This window comes from Pseudophryne corroboree, chromosome 4, assembly GCF_028390025.1.
Source record: "Pseudophryne corroboree isolate aPseCor3 chromosome 4, aPseCor3.hap2, whole genome shotgun sequence".
Taxonomy (NCBI): Eukaryota; Metazoa; Chordata; class Amphibia; order Anura; family Myobatrachidae; genus Pseudophryne; species Pseudophryne corroboree.
Window position 1 is genome coordinate 398,237,898 of NC_086447.1, and position 18,629 is coordinate 398,256,526.

The 18,629-nt window shown below is 48.4% G+C and overlaps 1 protein-coding gene across 1 annotated transcript in view; it reads left to right on the forward strand.

Annotated features, from left to right (window-relative positions):
• BAG2 (BAG cochaperone 2) overlaps window positions 1-18,629 on the forward strand; it is an 80,047-nt gene that overhangs the window by 10,991 nt on the left and 50,427 nt on the right. The window lies entirely within an intron of this gene.

Consider the following 18,629-nt stretch of genomic DNA (forward strand, 5'->3'; position numbering starts at 1 on the left):
AATTATGTTTCTAAAGACGGGTTGGCCTGGCAATTCGTTGCTGACAAGTATATTAAATGCTGAATGTTAGAGTAACGTAGATTAACTAAATTATATATTCACTAAAGTTCTAAAAAATTAAAATGGCAGGATTTTACAACCTTTAAGGAAGGGATGGGGAACCTTTGGTCCTCCAGCTGTTGCTGAACTACACATACCAGCATGCCCTGCAACAGTTTTGCACAACTAAAGAAAGCTTTAGGACTACCTTGTGTGCACTGGCTCCTCCCACTAAGACCCTCCTCCAGACCTCAGTTAGATTCTTGTGCCCGGCTGAGCTGGATGCACACTAGGGGCTCTCCTGAGCTCCTAGAAAGAAAGTATATTTAGGTTTTTTATTTTACAGTGAGATCTGCTGGCAACAGACTCACTGCAGCGAGGGACTAAGGGGAGAAGAAGCGAACCTACCTAACAGGTGGTAGTTTGGGCTTCTTAGGCTACTGGACACCATTAGCTCCAGAGGGATCGACCGCAGGACCCGACCTTGGTATTCGTTCCCGGAGCCGCGCCGCCGTCCCCCTTACAGAGCCAGAAGCATGAAGAGTCCGGAAAATCGGCGGCAGAAGACTTCGGTCTTCACCAAGGTAGCGCACAGCACTGCAGCTGTGCGCCATTGCTCCTCATGTACACCTCACACTCCGGTCACTGATGGGTGCAGGGCGCTGGGGGGGGCGCCCTGAGGGCAATATATGACACCTTGGCTGGCAAATCTACATCATATATAGTCCTAGAGGCTATATAGATGTAAAATTACCCCTGCCAGTATTCCAGAAAAAGCGGGAGCAAGTCCGCCGAAAAAGGGGCGAAGCTTCTCCCTCAGCACACTGGCGCCATTTTCTCTTCACAGTGCAGCTGGAAGACAGCTCCACAGGCTCTCCCCTGTAGTTTTCAGGCTCAGAGGGTTAAAAAGAGAGGGGGGGCACTAAATTTAGGCGCAATATATGTATACAAGCAGCTATTTGGGGAAAAATCACTCACTTATAGTGTTAATCCCTGCATTATATAGCGCTCTGGTGTGTGCTGGCATACTCTCTCTCTGTCTCCCCAAAGGACTTTGTGGGGTCCTGTCCTCAGTCAGAGCATTCCCTGTGTGTGTGCGGTGTGTCGGTACGGCTGTGTCGACATGTTAGATGAGGAAGGTTACGTGGAGGCGGAGCAGAGGCCGATAAATGGGATGTCGCCCCCTGTGGGGCCGACACCAGAGTGGATGGATAGGTGGAAGGTATTAACTGACAGTGTCAACTCCTTACATAAAAGGCTGGATGACGTAACAGCTGTGGGACAGCCGGCTTCTCAGCCCGCGCCTGCCCAGGCGTCTCAAAGGCCATCTGGGGCTCAAAAAACGCCCGTTACCTCAGATGGCAGACACAGATGTCGACACGGAGTCTGACTCCAGTGTCGACGAGGTTGAGACACATACACAATCCACTAGGAACATCCGTTACATGATCTCGGCAATGAAAAATGTGTTACGCATTTTCTGACATGAACTCAAGTACCACATAAAAGGGGTTTTATTTTTGGGGAGAAAAAGCAGCCAGTGTTTTGTTCCCCCATCAGATGAATGAATGAAGTGTGTGAAGAAACGTGGGTTCCCCCGATAAGAAACTGGTCATTTCTAAAAAGTTACTGATGGCGTACCCTTTCCTGCCAGAGGATAGGTCACTTTGGGAGATATCCCTTAGGGTGGATAAGGCGCTCACACGTTTGTCAAAAGGTGGCACTGCCGTCTTAGGATACGGCCACCTTGAAGGAACCTGCTGATAAAAAGCAGGAGGCGATCCTGAAGTCTGTATATACACACTCAGGTTATATACTGAGACCTGCATTTGCCTCAGCATAAATAGTGCTGCTGCAGCGTGGTCTGATACCCTGTCAGATAATATTAATACTCTAAGACAGGGATAATATTTTGCTAACATTGAGCATATTAAAGACGTTGTCTGATATATAAAGGATGCACAGAGGGATATTTGCCGGCTGGCATCCAGAATTAATGCAATGTCCATTCTGCCAGGAGGGTATTAGAAACCCGGCAGTGGACAGGTGATGCTGCCTGTAAAAGGCACATGGAGATTCTGCCTTATAAGGGTGAGGAATTGTTTGGGGATGGTCTCTGGGACCTCGTATCCACAGCAACATCTGGGAAGAAAAAAATTTACCTCAGGTTTCCTCACAGCCTAAGAAAGCACCGTATTTTCAGGTACAGTCCTTTCGGCTTCAGAAAAGCAAGCGGGTCAAAGGCGCTTCCTTTCTGCACAGAGACAAGGGAAGAAGGAAAAAGCTGCACTAGCAGCCAGTTCCCAGGATTAAAAATCTTCCCCTGCTTCCTCTGAGTCCACCGCATGACGCTGGGGTTCCACAGGTGGAGACAGGTGCGGTAGGGGCGCGTCTCGGGAACCAGTGGGCTTGCCCACAGGTGGATCTCTAGTTTCTCTAACGTCCTAAGTGGATGCTGGGACTCCGTAAGGACCATGGGGAATAGCGGCTCCGCAGGAGACAGGGCACAAAATAAAAGCTTGAGATATCAGGTGGTGTGCACTGGCTCCTCCCCCTATGACCCTCCTCCAAGCCAGTTAGATTTTTGTGCCCGGCCGAGAAGGGTGCAAACTAGGTAGCTCTCCAGAGCTGCTTAGAATAAAAGTTTAGTTAGGTTTTTTTATTTTCAGTGAGTCCTGCTGGCAACAGGCTCACTGCATCGTGGGACTAAGGGGAGAAGAAGCGAACTCACCTGAGTGCAGAGTGGATTGGGCTTCTTAGGCTACTGGACGTTAGCTCCAGAGGGACGATCACAGGTTCAGCCTGGATGGGTCACCGGAGCCGCGCCGCCGTCCCCCTTACAGAGCCAGAAGAGACGAAGGTCCGGTGAAAGCGGCGGCAGAAGACATCCTGTCTTCAAGACTAAGGTAGCGCACAGCACCGCAGCTGTGCGCCATTGCTCTCAGCACACTTCACACTCCGGTCACTGAGGGTGCAGGGCGCTGGGGGGGAGCGCCCTGAGACGCAATATAACACACATATACCTTAGCTGGCAAAAGGAATACATCACATATAGCTCCAGGGCTATATGGATGTATTTTTTCCCCTGCCATTTTACACAAAAAAGCGGGAGTTAAGGACGTCGTGAAGGGGCGGGGCCTATCTCCTCAGCACACTGGCGCCATTATTCCCTCACAGCTCCGCTGGAAGGACGGCTCCCTGATTCTCCCCTGCAGTACTGCATCTGATTCAGGGTAAAAAAGAGAAGGGGGGGCATTTTGGCAGCAAATAACTAGATTAACAGCAGCTATAAGGGATTAACACTTATATAAGGTTATCCCTGTATATATATATAGCGCTGGGTGTGTGCTGGCAGACTCTCCCTCTGTCTCTCCAAAGGGCTAAGTGGGGTCCTGTCCTCTATCAGAGCATTCCCGGTGTGTGTGCTGTGTGTCGGTACGCGTGTGTCGACATGTATGAGGAGGAAAATGAGGTGGAGGCGGAGCAGTTGCCTGTGTTAGTGATGTCACCCCCTAGGGAGTCGACACCTGACTGGATGATTGTGTTTAAGCAATTAAGTGATAATGTCAGCAATTTACAAAAAACTGTTGACGACATGAGAAAGCCGGCAAATCAATTAGTGCCTGTTCAGGCGTCTCAGACACCCTCAGGGGCCCTAAAACGGCCGCTACCTCAGTGGGTCGACACGGATCCAGATACAGATACTGAATCTAGTGTCGACGGTGACGAGACAAACGTAATGTCCAGTAGGGCCACACGTTACATGATCACGGCAATGAAAGAGGCATTGAACCTTTCTGACACTACAAATACCTCAAAGGCGGGTATTATGTGGGGTGTGAAAAAACTGCCAATAGTTTTTCCTGAGTCTGAGGAAATAAATGAGGTGTGTGATAAAGCGTGGGTTTCCCCCGATAAAAAACAGCTAATTTCTAATAAGTTATTAGCACTATACCCTTTCCCGCCAGAGGTTAGGGCACGGTGGGAAACACCCCCTAGGGTAGATAAGGCGCTCACACGTTTATCTAAACAAGTAGCGTTACCGTCCCCTGATACGGCCACCCTCAAAGAACCAGCTGATAGGAGGCTGGAAAATATCCTGAAAAGTATATACACACATACTGGTGTTATACTGCGACCAGCAATCGCATCAGCCTGGATGTGCAGTGCTGGAGTCGCATGGGCGGATTCCCTGACTGAGAATATTGATACCCTGGATAGGGACAATATTCTGTTAACTATAGAACATTTAAAGGATGCATTGCTATATATGCGTGATGCGCAGAGGGATATTTGTACCCTGGCATCAAGAGTAAGCGCAATGTCCATCTCTGCCAGAAGAGCATTATGGACCAGACAGTGGTCAGGGGACGCAGATTCCAAACGGCACATGGAAGTATTGCCGTATAAGGGGGAGGAGTTATTTGGGGCTGGTCTAACAGACCTGGTGGCCACGGCAACGGCTGGAAAATCCACCTTTTTACCCCAGGTTACTTCACATCAACAGAAAAAGACACAGTCTTTTCAAACTCAGTCCTTTCGTTCCCATAAGTACAAGCGAGCAAAAGGTCACTCTTTTCTGCCCAAGGGCAGAGGAAGAGGAAAACGGCAGCACCATGCAGCCGCTTCCCAGGAGCAGAAGCCCTCCCCTGCTTCTGCCAAGTCTTCAGCATGACGCTGGGGCTTTACAAGCAGACTCAGACACGGTGGGGGCCCGTCTCAAGTATTTCAACGCGCAGTGGGCTCACTCGCAAGTGGATCCCTGGATTCTACAGGTAGTATCACAGGGGTACAAACTGGAATTCGAGGCGTTTCCTCCTCATCGGTTCCTGAAGTCTGCTTTACCAAAGTCTCCCTCCGACAGGGAGGCAGTTCTGGAAGCCATTCACAAGCTGTACTCCCAGCAGGTGATAATCAAGGTACCCCTCTTACAACAGGGGAAGGGGTATTATTCCACACTATTTGTGGTACCGAAGCCGGACGGCTCGGTGAGACCAATATTAAATCTAAAATCTTTGAACACTTACATAAAAAGGTTCAAATTCAAGATGGAGTCACTCAGAGCGGTGATAGCGAACCTGGAAGAGGGGGACTATATGGTGTCGCTGGACATCAAGGATGCTTATCTCCACGTCCCAATATATCCTTCTCACCAAGGGTACCTCAGGTTTGTAGTACAAAACTGTCATTATCAGTTTCAGACGCTGCCGTTTGGATTGTCCACGGCGCCTCGGGTCTTTACCAAGGTAATGGCCGAAATGATGATTCTTCTACGAAGAAAAGGCATCTTAATTATCCCTTACTTGGACGATCTCCTGATAAGGGCAAGAACCAAGCAACAGTTAGAAGTCGGAGTGGCACTATCTCAGGTAGTGCTAAGTCAGCACGGATGGATTCTAAATATTCCAAAATCGCAGCTGTTTCCAACGACACGTCTACTGTTCTTAGGAATGATTCTGGACACAGTCCAGAAGAAGGTGTTTCTCCCGGAGGAGAAGGCCAGGGAGTTATCCGAGCTAGTCAGGAACCTCCAAAAACCAGGACAGGTCTCAGTGCATCAGTGCACAAGGGTCCTGGGAAAAATGGTGGCTTCTTACGAAGCGATTCCATTCGGAAGATTCCATGCAAGAACTTTTCAGTGGGATCTACTGGGAAAATGGTCCGGATCGCATCTTCAGATGCATCAACGGATAACCCTGTCGCCAAGGACAAGGGTGTCTCTCCTGTGGTGGCTTCAGAGGGCTCATCTACTAGAGGGCCGCAGATTTGGCATTCAGGATTGGATCCTGGTAACCACGGATGCCAGCCTGAGAGGCTGGGGAGCAGTCACACAGGGAAGGAATTTCCAGGGCTTGTGGTCAAGCATGGAAACATCTCTTCATATAAACATTCTAGAACTAAGGGCCATTTACAATGCAAGAACTAAGGGCCATTTGCAATTCAAGCAAAACCTCTGCTTCAGGGTCAGGCGGTGTTGATCCAGTCGGACAACATCACGTCAGTCGCCCACATAAACAGACAGGGCGGCACGAGAAGCAGGAGGGCAATGGCAGAAACTGCAAGGATTCTTCGCTGGGCGGAAAATCATGTGATAGCACTGTCAGCAGTGTTCATTCCGGGAGTGGACAACTGGGAAGCAGACTTCCTCAGCAGACACGACCTTCACCCGGGAGAGTGGGGACTTCACCCAGAAGTCTTCCACCAAATTGTAAACCGTTGGGAAAGACCAAAGGTGGACATGATGGCGTCACGTCTAAACAAAAAACTGGACAGATATTGCGCCAGGTCAAGGGACCCTCAGGCAATAGCAGTGGACGCTCTGGTGACGCCGTGGGTGTACCAGTCAGTGTATGTATTCCCTCCTCTGCCCCTCATACCGAAAGTATTGAGAATCATAAGAAGGAGAGGAGTAAGAACTATACTCGTGGTTCCGGATTGGCCAAGAAGGTCTTGGGACCCGGAACTTCAAGAGATGCTCACGGACGAACCGTGGCCTCTACCTCTAAGACAGGACCTGCTACTGCAGGGGCCTTGTCTGTTCCAAGACTTACCGCGGCTGCGTTTGACGGCATGGCGGTTGAACGCCGGATCCTGAAGGACAAGGGCATTCCAGAAGAAGTCATCCCTACTCTGGTAAAAGCCAGAAAGGAAGTAACCGCAAAACATTATCACCGCATTTGGCGTAAATATGTTGCGTGGTGTGAGGCCAAGAAGGCCCCTACACAGGAATTTCAACTGGGTCGTTTCTTGCATTTCCTGCAAACAGGACTGTCTATGGGCCTAAAATTAGGGTCCATTAAGGTTCAAATTTCGGCCCTGTCGATATTCTTCCAGAAAGAACTGGCTTCAGTACCTGAAGTTCAGACATTTGTGAAAGGGGTGCTGCACATACAGCCTCCTTTTGTGCCTCCAGTGGCACCTTGGGATCTCAATGTTGTGTTGAGATTTCTAAAATCACACTGGTTTGAACCATTGTCTACGGTAGATTTAAAATATCTCACGTGGAAGGTGTCGATGCTGTTGGCCTTGGCTTCAGCTAGGCGTGTGTCAGAATTGGCGGCTTTATCATGTAAAAGCCCTTACCTAAATTTTCATTCTGACAGGGCGGAATTGAGGACTCGTCCTCAATTTCTACCTAAGGTGGTTTCTGCATTTCACATGAACCAACCTATTGTGGTACCTGCGGCTACTAGGGACTTAGAGGACTCTAAGTTGCTGGACGTTGTCAGGGCCTTGAAAATATATGTTTCCAGGACGGCTGGAGTCAGGAAAACTGACTCGCTGTTTATCCTGTATGCACCCAACAAGCTGGGTGCTCCTGCTTCAAAGCAGACGATTGCTCGTTGGATTTGTAGTACAATTCAGCTTGCACATTCCGTGGCAGGATTGCCACAGCCAAAATCAGTAAAAGCCCATTCCACAAGGAAAGTGGGCTCATCTTGGGCGGCTGCCCGAGGGGTCTCGGCTTTACAACTTTGCCGAGCAGCTACTTGGTCAGGGGCAAACACGTTTGCTAAATTCTACAAATTTGATACCCTGGCTGAGGAGGACCTGGAGTTCTCTCATTCGGTGCTGCAGAGTCATCCGCACTCTCCCGCCCGTTTGGGAGCTTTGGTATAATCCCCATGGTCCTTACGGAGTCCCAGCATCCACTTAGGACGTTAGAGAAAATAAGATTTTACTTACCGATAAATCTATTTCTCGTAGTCCGTAGTGGATGCTGGGCGCCCATCCCTAGTGCGGATTGTCTGCAATACTTGTATATAGTTATTGTTACAAAAAATTCGGGTTATTATTGTTGAGCCATCCTTTCAGAGGCTCCTTTAAATTTATCATACTGTTAACTGGGTTCAGATCACGAGTTGTACGGTGTGATTGGTGTGGCTGGTATGAGTCTTACCCGGGATTCAATATCCTTCCTTATTATGTACGCTCGTCCGGGCACAGTATCCTAACTGGCTTGGAGGAGGGTCATAGGGGGAGGAGCCAGTGCACACCACCTGATATCTCAAGCTTTTATTTTGTGCCCTGTCTCCTGCGGAGCCGCTATTCCCCATGGTCCTTACGGAGTCCCAGCATCCACTACGGACTACGAGAAATAGATTTATCGGTAAGTAAAATCTTATTTTCTGCAAATAGTATCACAGGGATACAGGCTGGAGTTCGAGGCGACTCCCCTCGCCGTTACCTCACATCAGCCTTGCCTGCTGCCCTCGGAGAAAGGTAGTACTGGCGGCAATTCACAAGCTGTACTTCCAGCAGGTGAAATCAAGGTACCCCTCCTTCAACAGGGCCGGGGTTACTATTCCAAAAGGTTGTGGAACCGAAACCAGACGGTTCGGTGAGACCCATTCTAAAATTGAAAGCCTTGAACACTTATATACGAAGGTTCAAGTTCAAAATGGAATCGCTCAGGGCGATTATTGCAAGCCTGGAGAATTTCATGGTATCACTGGACATCAAGGATGATTACCTGCATGTCCCTATTTACCCTCTTCACCAGGAGTACCTCAATATTGTGGTACAGGATTGTCATTACCAATTCCAGATGTTGCCGTTGGTCTGTCCCCGGCACCGAGGTATTTACCAAGGTGATGGCCGAAATAATTATCCCGTACTTGGACGATCTCCTTATAAAGGCGAGGTCCAGGGAGCAGTTGTTCGTCGGAGTAGCACTATCTCGGGAAGTGCTACAACAGCACGGCTGGATTCTGAATATTCCAAAGTCGCAGCTGGTTCCTACGGCACGTCTACTGTTCCTGGGTATGGTTCTGGACACAGAACAGGATAAAAAGGGTTTCTCCCGGAGGAGAAGTCCAAGGAGTTGTTGGCTCTAGACAGAGACCTCCTAATACGTATACAGGTGTCGGTGCATCAATGCACGCGAGCCCTGGGAAAGATGGTAGCTTCTTACGAATAAATTCCATTCGCCAGGCCCCATGCAAGGATTTTCCAGTGGGATCTGTTGGACAAGTGGTCCGGGTCGCATCTTCAGATGCATCGGCGGATAACCCTGTCTCCAAGGGTCAGGGTGTCGCTGTTGTGGTGGCTGCAGAGTGCTCATCTTCTAGGGGGCCGCAGATTCGGCATACAGGACTATGTCTTGGTGACCACGGATGCCAGCCTTCGAGGCTGGGGGGCAGTCACACAGGGAAGGAACTTCCAAGGCTATGGAAAAGTCAGGAGACTTCCCTACACATAAATATTCTGGAACTGAGGGCCATTTACAATGCCCTAAGTCAGGCTAGACCCCTGCTTCAACACCGGCCGGTGCTGATCCAGTCAGACAACATCACGGCGGTCGCTCATGTAAACCGACAGGGCGGCACAAGAAGCAGGATGGCGATGGCAGAAGCCACAAGGATTCTCCGATGGGCGGAAAATCATGTGTTAGCACTGTCAGCAGTGTTCATTCCCGGAGTGGACAACTGAGAAGCAGACTTTCTCAGAAGACACGACCTCCACCCGGGAGAGTGGGGACTTCATCCAGAAGTCTTCCAAATGATTGTACACCGTTGGGAAAGGCCACAGGTGGACATGATGGCGTCCCGCCTCAACTAAAAGTTACAAAGATATTGCGCCAGGTCAAGGACTCTCAGGCGATAGCTGTGGACGCTCTGGTAACACCGTGGGTGTACCAGTCGGTGTATGTGTTCCCTTCTCTGCCTCTCTTACCCAGGGTAATGAGAATAATAAGAAGGAGAGGAGTAAGAACTATACTCATTGTTCCGGGTTGGCCAAGAAGAGCTTGGTAACCAGAACTCCAAGAAATGATCTCAGAGGACCCATGGCCTCTGCCGCTCAGACAGGACCTGCTGCAGCAGGGGGCCTGTCTGTTCCAAGACGTACCGCGGCTGCATTGACGGCATGGCGGTTGAACGCCGGATCCTGAAGGAAAAGGGAATTCCGGAGGAAGTTATCCCTACGCTATTTAAAGCTAGGAAAGAAGGGAACGCAAACCATTATCACCGCATATGGTGGAAATATGTTGCGTACTGTGAGGCCAGGAAGGCCCCAAAGGAGAAAATTCAGCTAGGTCGATTTCTGCACTTCCTACAGTCAGAGGTGACTATGGGCCTAAAATTGGGTTCCATTAAGATCCAGATTTTGGCTCTATCGATTTTCTTCCAAAATTGAACTGGCTTCACTGCCTGAAGTTCAGACTTTTGTTAAGGGAGTGCTGCATAGTCAGCCCCCGTTTGTGCCTCCAGTGGCACCGTGGGATCTCAACGTGGTGTTGGATTTCCTGAAGTCGCATGGGTTGAGCCACTTAAATCCGTGGAGCTATAATACCTCACGTGGAAAGTGGTCATTCTGTGGGCCTTGGCGTCGGCCAGGCGTGTATCAGACTTGGCGGCTTTGTCATACAAAAGCCCTTATCTGTATTTTATATGGATAAGGCGGAATTGAGGACTCGTTCCCAATTCCTTCCTAAGGTGGTATCAGTTTTTCATGTGAACCAACCTATTGTGGTGCCTGCGGCTACTTGGGACTTGGAGGATTCCAAGTTACTGGATGTAGTCAGGGCCCTGAAAAGTATATGTTTCCAGGACAGCTGGAGTCAGGAAAACTGACTCGCTATTTCTCCTGTATGCACCCAACAAGCTGGGTGCTCCTGCTTCTAAGCAGACGAGTGCTCGCTGGATCTGTAGCACGATTCAACTTGCACATTCTGCGGCTGGACTGCCGCACCCTAAATCTGTAAAAGCCCATTCCACGAGGAAAGTGGGCTCTTCTTGGGCGGCTGCCCGAGGGGTCTCGGCTTTACAACTTTGCCGAGCTATTACTTGGTCGGTTTCAAACATTTTTGTAAGAGTCTACAAGTTTGATACCCTGGCTGAGGAGGACCTAGAGTTTGCTCATTTGGTGCTGCAGAGTCATCCGCACTCTCCCGCCCGTTTGGGAGCTTTGGTATAATCCCCATGGTCCTTACGGAGTCCCAGCATCCACTTAGGACGTCAGAGAAAATAAGATTTTACTCACCGGTAAATCTATTTCTCGTAGTCCGTAGTGGATGCTGGGCGCCCATCCCAAGTGCGGATTGTCTGCAATACTTGTTTATAGTTATTGCCTAACTAAAGGGTTATTGTTGAGCCATCTGTTGAGAGGCTCAGATATATTTCATACTGTTAACTGGGTATAGTATAACGAGTTATACGGTGTGATTGGTGTGGCTGGTATGAGTCTTACCCGGGATTCAAAATCCTTCCTTATTGTGTCAGCTCTTCCGGGCACAGTATCCTAACTGAGGTCTGGAGGAGGGTCTTAGTGGGAGGAGCCAGTGCACACCAGGTAGTCCTAAAGCTTTCTTTAGTTGTGCCCAGTCTCCTGCGGAGCCGCTAATCCCCATGGTCCTTACGGAGTCCCAGCATCCACTACGGACTACGAGAAATAGATTTACCGGTGAGTAAAATCTTATTTTTTACTGGTAAAGCTGGTTCCAGGTGGCCATCATAGTACACGTGCTTCATAGATTCTCACAGATTATATTGAAACTTCAACAGTTAAAGAGTGACTATATCTACAGAACATAGGCCCTCATTCCGAGTTGATCGGCCGCTAGCTGCTTTTAGCAGCAGTGCACACGCTAGGCCGCCTCTCTCTGGGAGTGTATCTTATCAGAAGTATGAACGAAAGGTTTGCAGAACTGCTCGTAAAAATTTTCATGCAGTTTCTGAGCAGCTCCAAAACTACTCCTACCTTGCGATCACTTCACTCAGTTTAGTTCCTGCTTTGACGTCACAAACACGCCCTGCGTTCAGCCAGCCACTCTCCCGTTTCCCCAGGCACGCCTGCGTTTTTACCTGTCACGCCAGCGTTTTTTAGCACACTCCCTGAAAACGGCCAGTTACCACCCAGAAACACCCACTTCCTGTCAATCACTCACCGATCAACAGAGCGACAGAAAAGTGTCGATCGACCTTGTGTAAAACTGCATAGTTTTGTGTGAAAGTACTTCACGCGTGTGTACTGCGGCCCGTACGCATGCGCAGTTTTGCCGTTTTTATACCTGATCGCTCTGCTGTGAAAATCGGCAGCAAGCGATGAACTCGGAATGAGGGCCATAATGCAGAGATTGATCCAGGAAAAAGCTGCACCTTGTGAGATTTGCAGTGAGTATCCCGACTACTAGCTTTTGGGACGTACCATATTCAGGAACAATGTATTTTTTGTCTATGTAGCGTTTTTAGGGCCTAATTCAGAGTTGATCGCAGCAGCAAATTTGTTTGCAGTTGGGAAAAACTATGTGCACTGCAGGTGTGGCAGATAAAACATGTGCAGAGAGAGTTAGATTTGGGTGGGGTGTGTTCAAACTGAAATCTAAATTGCAGTGTAAAAATAAAGCATCCAGTATTTACCCTGCTCTGAAACAAAATAACCCACCCAAATCTAAAGGGCCCTACACACTTGGCGACTGGCCGCCGAGCTGCCCGACGCCCCACAGCGGGGGAAGGGGAGGTGAAGGGGGGAGTGAAGTTTCTTCACTCCCCCCGTCACCTGGTCCCATAGCCCTGCATGCTAATATGGAGATTGTCCATATTTGCCTGTAGGTATGAACGAGCCGGCAACAACTATGAACGAGCGCGGGGCCACGCATCGTTCATCGTTGGTGCATACACACTGAAAGATATGAACAATATCTCGTCCATTAATGAACAAGATCCTTCATATCTTTCAGTGAAATCTTTAAGTGTGTAGGTTCCATAACTCTCTCTGCACATGTTATATCTGCCACACCTGCAGTGCACATAGTTTTGCTAACAAATTTGCTGCTGCGATCAACTCTGAATTACCCCCTTAGTCTTCAACTCTATTTTGAAAACTGCTGAAAATAGCTGAAGTGACACATGTAACTATATATAAAGCATACTAAGCAAAATGCCACAACAAAAGCAGCAATAGATATAGTAAGCACTATGTGCTCTCTAATTATATTGATTACCTAGCTTGACTGTATGTCATTTTATACATGTACGAAGATAGTGCTTTTACTTTATATTGCTTGTGTTTAAATTCTTGGAGCTGATTGAAAGGAACAGCTGGACAAGAAAATCCTCTGCTCAATTTAATTCCATATATTGTTTTAGTTCTGGACAGACAGAACGCACTGTGACCACAGTACAAGTTACAGCTGACTATAGTTAAAATAACCATGCAGTGGGAATCTGCTATTTTCATGTTACTGATGTGTTGTAGTATAATAACAGATGGTGCTCCCCACCTCACCGCATGCCCTTAAAACCTCTTTAATACATTCATGCACCAATAGAAACAAGTCCATCTGGAGACAGGCAACATATAACTGTATTAATTGCACTGGGAATTCAATTACTTAGCCCATGTTACTCATCTTCCTGGCTTATTCGCTCTCTCCGGAAATGAAATGTTCCACCTTTATTTTTTCACAATGATTTATTTTTCGTAGTTGTATTTTGAAACAAAAAAATATATAATGTTGCTTTGAAATATTTTGGTTGAGTTTTTTGTTAAGAATTTGTTTATTAGTGGACAAAAATCTCTTACATATGGTTTTCTATTATAACATGAACAAACATATTAGGGTAAATGGCCTTCAAATTGCAGTCATCAGCAAGTCTGGCCGATGTGTTTAAGTAGCAGTCAGTTAAAATGATTACTACTTTAAAATATTGTTTAATCTAATGGGGATAGTTCCGCATTAGGCAACATTTTTAATCAACTATATTACATCTCTCTTTCTTTATGGAGCATTAATAACACGGAGAAATCAAACCGAGACATCATCCCTCTGGGATTTAAATATAACCTGTCTTACATTATAGACAGGTTTTCCCAGTTTAACGTACAAATTACAAATAATTTTCACCAAGGCGTTCTTATATATTAGATTATTCTACTTTTGAGTCACTATATTTTATTATGTTTATTAAAAGTTAAGTTTTAGCGTCTATCTTTCGATAAAGAGTGCCCCAACATAGAGTCTTTCTCCTCTTTCGTTTTGTTACTTTAAAGTATTGGCCAGACTCGCAAGGCATAGGGAGAGACATATTAATATGCAGTTTTGCAGCATCACATACATTTGTCATTTTATTGTGCGGTTTGTAAACTGTGCATTTAAAGACCAAACTGCACATACAAGTACATTATTTGAAACTGTCAGCCAGTCACGGAACTAGCGATTGGTTGGCCCAAGAGCAGAACTAAGCGCCCCCCCCCCCCCCCCCCCAACACATACACACATAAGAAAAACAATTCGGTTAGTATGTTGGTGTAATTGTTGGTGTAATTAGTGCCTATGGCTGTGCCCCCACGACAGCAGTGTGTTCCCCATATTCCCCCTACACAGGGGCGTATCTACCCATTGGCCACGATAGCACTCGCCAGAGGCGCCAGGCAAGGAGGGGCGCCAGCTCATCCATTGCAGAGCAAAGCCGTCCAGCATGCTGAAAGGCCTGCTCAGCGACTGCGACCGCAATTTCATTGTTGTCGCAGCAACTGTGGAATACTCCCTGCAGCTGCAGCTAGGCTGCATATGTAGGTGGTCCACCGCCATTTTTCACATAGGGGTGGCTGCGTGTGATGTCACTCAGCCGGGCCGAAAATGCAGACGCCCGACCCTGTTTTCCCTGTGCCGCACCCACAATGGTCCATCACTGCCTCCCGCACTCCCCGTGAACTCCTCTGCCTGTCAATCAGGCAGAGGTGCTCACAGCCAATGTGATCCAATCAACGGAGCGCTGAGATCATGGCTATTGCAGTCGCATCCCTGAATGCTGTTTGACTGCATTCCACTTATAAAAATAGAAATATATTTACTAGCACTGGTCCACATTTCTATTTTCTATTTGCATTCCTATATGCCTTCTATAGACAGTGTTTCCTATAGGGGTACTACTGTGTGGCATAATGTGAATAAGATACACTACTGTGCGGTGTAATGTGATACTGTGTGGCATAACATGACTAAGAGATACTACTGTGCAGTGTAATGTGATACTGTGTGGCATAACGTGATTAAGAGACACTACTGTGCGGTGTAATGTTATACTGTGTGGCATAACATGAATAAGAGACACTACTGTGCGGTGTAATGTGATACTGTGTGGCATAACATGACTAAGAGATACTACTGTGCAGTGTAATGTGATACTGTGTGGCATAACGTGAATAAGAGACACTACTGTGCGGTGTAATGTTATACTGTGTGGCATAACATGAATAAGAGACACTACTGTGCGGTGTAATGTGATACTGTGTGGCATAACATGAATAAGAGACACTACTGTGCAGTGTAATGTGATACTGTGTGGCATAACATGAGTAAGAGACACTACTTTGTGGTGTAATGTTATACTGTGTGGCAAAACATGAATAAGAGACACTACTGTGCGGTGTAATGTTATACTGTGTGGCATAACATGAATAAGAGACACTACTGTGCGGTGTAATGTTATACTGTGTGGCATAACTTGAATAAAAGACACTACTGTGCCGTGTAATTTGATACTGTGTGGCATAACATGAATAAGAGACACTACTGTCAGTGATCGCGCTGATCCAAAAAAAAAGTGGGTCCCAGGGACCCTTCACTTTTAAAAATTGGGGTCCTACCGGTCTTTTTCTGGGTCCCATCGGAATGAAGGTTCTTATTAATTTTAATCTTGTTTGGACACTACAAAAGTGTTGCAAGATGGGGGGGATGGGGTTACAGTGCTGCTGGGCTGTGTAGCATGCAGGACACCCTGCACCAGAGCTGTAACTAGACATTTTGGTGCCCTTAGGCAGAAAGTGAATTGGTGTTAGACCACTCAGACCATAAAGAATAGGTAGTGCGCGCTGTAGGCGCGTTGCAAAATTTGAGGGGCGTGGCTTCATAGGGAAGGGGCGTGACCACATAATAGTGTCAATTCACATTACATCACACAGTAGTGGCGCTTATACACATTGCACCAGGTAGAACCTCCTATGCACACTGCTCCAGGTAGATCACGTCATACACTTTGCTCCAGGTACAGCACGTCATACACTTTGCACCAGGTACAGCACGTCATACACTTTGCACCAGGTACAGCACGTCATACACTTTGCACCAGGTAGAGGACTTATACAAATTGCACCAGGAAGAGCACGTTATACACATTATGCCAGGTAGAGCACGTTATCATACACATTGCGCCTGGTAGAGCATATTATACACATTGCGCCAGGTAGAACACGTTATTATACACATTGCGCCAGGTAGAGCACGTTATTATACACATTGCGCCAGGTAGAGCACGTTATCATACACATTGCGCCAGGTAGAACACGTTATCATACACATTGCGCCAGATAGAGCACGTTATCATACACACTGCGCCAGATAGAGCACGTTTTCATACACACTGCGCCAGGTAGAGCACGTTATCATACACATTGCCGCTAGGTAGAGCACGTTATCATACACAGTGCGCCAGGTAGAACACGTTATACACACTGCGCCAGGTAGACCCCGTTATCATACACATTGCGCCAGGTAGAGCATGTTATCATACACATTGCCGCTAGGTAGAGCAAGTTATCATACACATTGCGCCAGGTAGAACACGTTATTATACACAATGCGCCTGGTAGAGCACGTTATTATACACATTGCACCAGGTAGAACACGTTATACACATTGCGCCAGGTAGAGCATGTTATCATACACATTGCCGCTAGGTAGAGCAAGTTATCATACACATTGCGCCAGGTAGAACACGTTATTATACACAATGCGCCTGGTAGAGCACGTTATTATACACAATGCGCCTGGTAGAGCACTGAGGCACATTGCAGTAACCACTTATGACCTCCAGTTGCACGAAGGGGCCGTCTGACACAAGTGGCTCCGCCCCCAGCAGCAACTCACTGACACTCACCATTTTTTCTGACAGCACAGTGCAGTGAGTGCACTGGCACAAGTAGCCAGCCTGCGCCTGTAGTAGCCGCAGCCTGGAGGAGCTCTATGTGAAATCGCAAGCAGAGGCTGTTCTCTTGCAAGAAGGAGCTCCTCCAATCGCTTCCCCTGACGGGCTGGCCACTGCTAAATATACCGATAATCAGTTACAACTGTGTCAAAGTAGTGGAGCCCCAGGTGCAATGGGAAAGTCAGTGTCACTGCACAGTTGTACTGATTACTGGTATATTTAGCAGTGGCCAGCCCGTCAGGGGAAGTGATTGGAGGAGCTCCTTCTTGCCAGCCTCTGCTTGCGATTTCACAGATAGCTCCTTCAGGCTGCGGCGACTACAAGCGCCGGCTGGCTACTTGTGCCAGTGCACTCACTGCACTGTGCTGTCAGAAAAATGGTGTCAGTGAGTCGCTGCCGGGGGCGGAGCCACAAGTGTCAAACAGCCCCTTCGTGCAGTCTGCCTCCTGGCCCTGCATACCGGTCATTTACATCTGCCGCCCGAGGTCAGGCCCCCGAACCTTACATTCTATCTCCCTGCGTTCCCGGCTCCCGCCGCCCGAGGTCAGACCCTGACACTCTGAGCGGCCTCACATTGCACACACGGAGCTTGCAGCCCCCGGACATCCCGCATCTGCACCAGCTACTCCAGGTGAAGCGGGGCGACGCAGCACTGTCTACTGCTTACCTACAGCGGGAGCTGCGCAGCCCGGGCGGCTCCTGCTGTTAGGTGGTTGTCGGGTCTCGGTGGTTGAGCGGGTCCCGGGTAGGGCGGGGGGGTGGCGGCGGGCAGATCCGGAGCTGTACTCCCAGTCGCAGAGGAGGGTGCTGGCGGCAGAGCGGAGGTGGAGCCGGATGAGCGGGCCAGTCTGTCAGCCCTGCAGCACAGATTCATGTGCTGGCGGGGAGTAGGATTCAAAGCGGGAGATGCTGCAGGCTGTGATTGGATGGAGACTACAGGAGGTGATTGGCTGAGGAAACAGCCAGTCACCTCCTGCATTCCGCTGACAGGCTTAAGAAATGCAAACACATATTCAGATGAGCGCGTCCTGTGGGACCCGCTCATCTTCTAAATGTGAGTCCCGGGCGGCTGTTTCTGGGTAAAATACGCGCCATAGCGCGTTTTTGCGATCACTGTACTGTGCGGTGTAATGTGATACTGTGTGGCATAACATGAATAAGAGACACTACTGTGTGGTGTAATGTGATACTGTGTGGCATAACGTGAATAAGAGACACTACTGTGCAGTGTAATATACTGTGTGACATAATTTGAATTGGAAGTACTATTGTGTGGCCACACCCCTTCCCACAAGGCCACACCCTTTTTAATACACCCTCCTTATTTAAAATATGTGGGGGCACCAGCCCTTACTTTGCCAGGGGCGCTCAGACACCCAGATACACCCCTGCCGCTACACAACATTATTGCACTACATTATGCTGTACTGTGGGGGTAACTCTGGGTTGATCGTAGATGTGCTTAATTTTTACACATCTACGTTCATTTACTCTGACATGCGGCGGGATGCCCAGCATGTTAGCCCCCCCCCCCCCCCCAACCCCACCACCCGCAGAGGTATAAGCATCGCACGGCGGTGATGTTTTTGCATCTGGCGAGTAGCTCCCTGCCAGCACACCTCCTGCGCACTGGCAGGCCACTACTCGCCGCGTCCTTGGTCG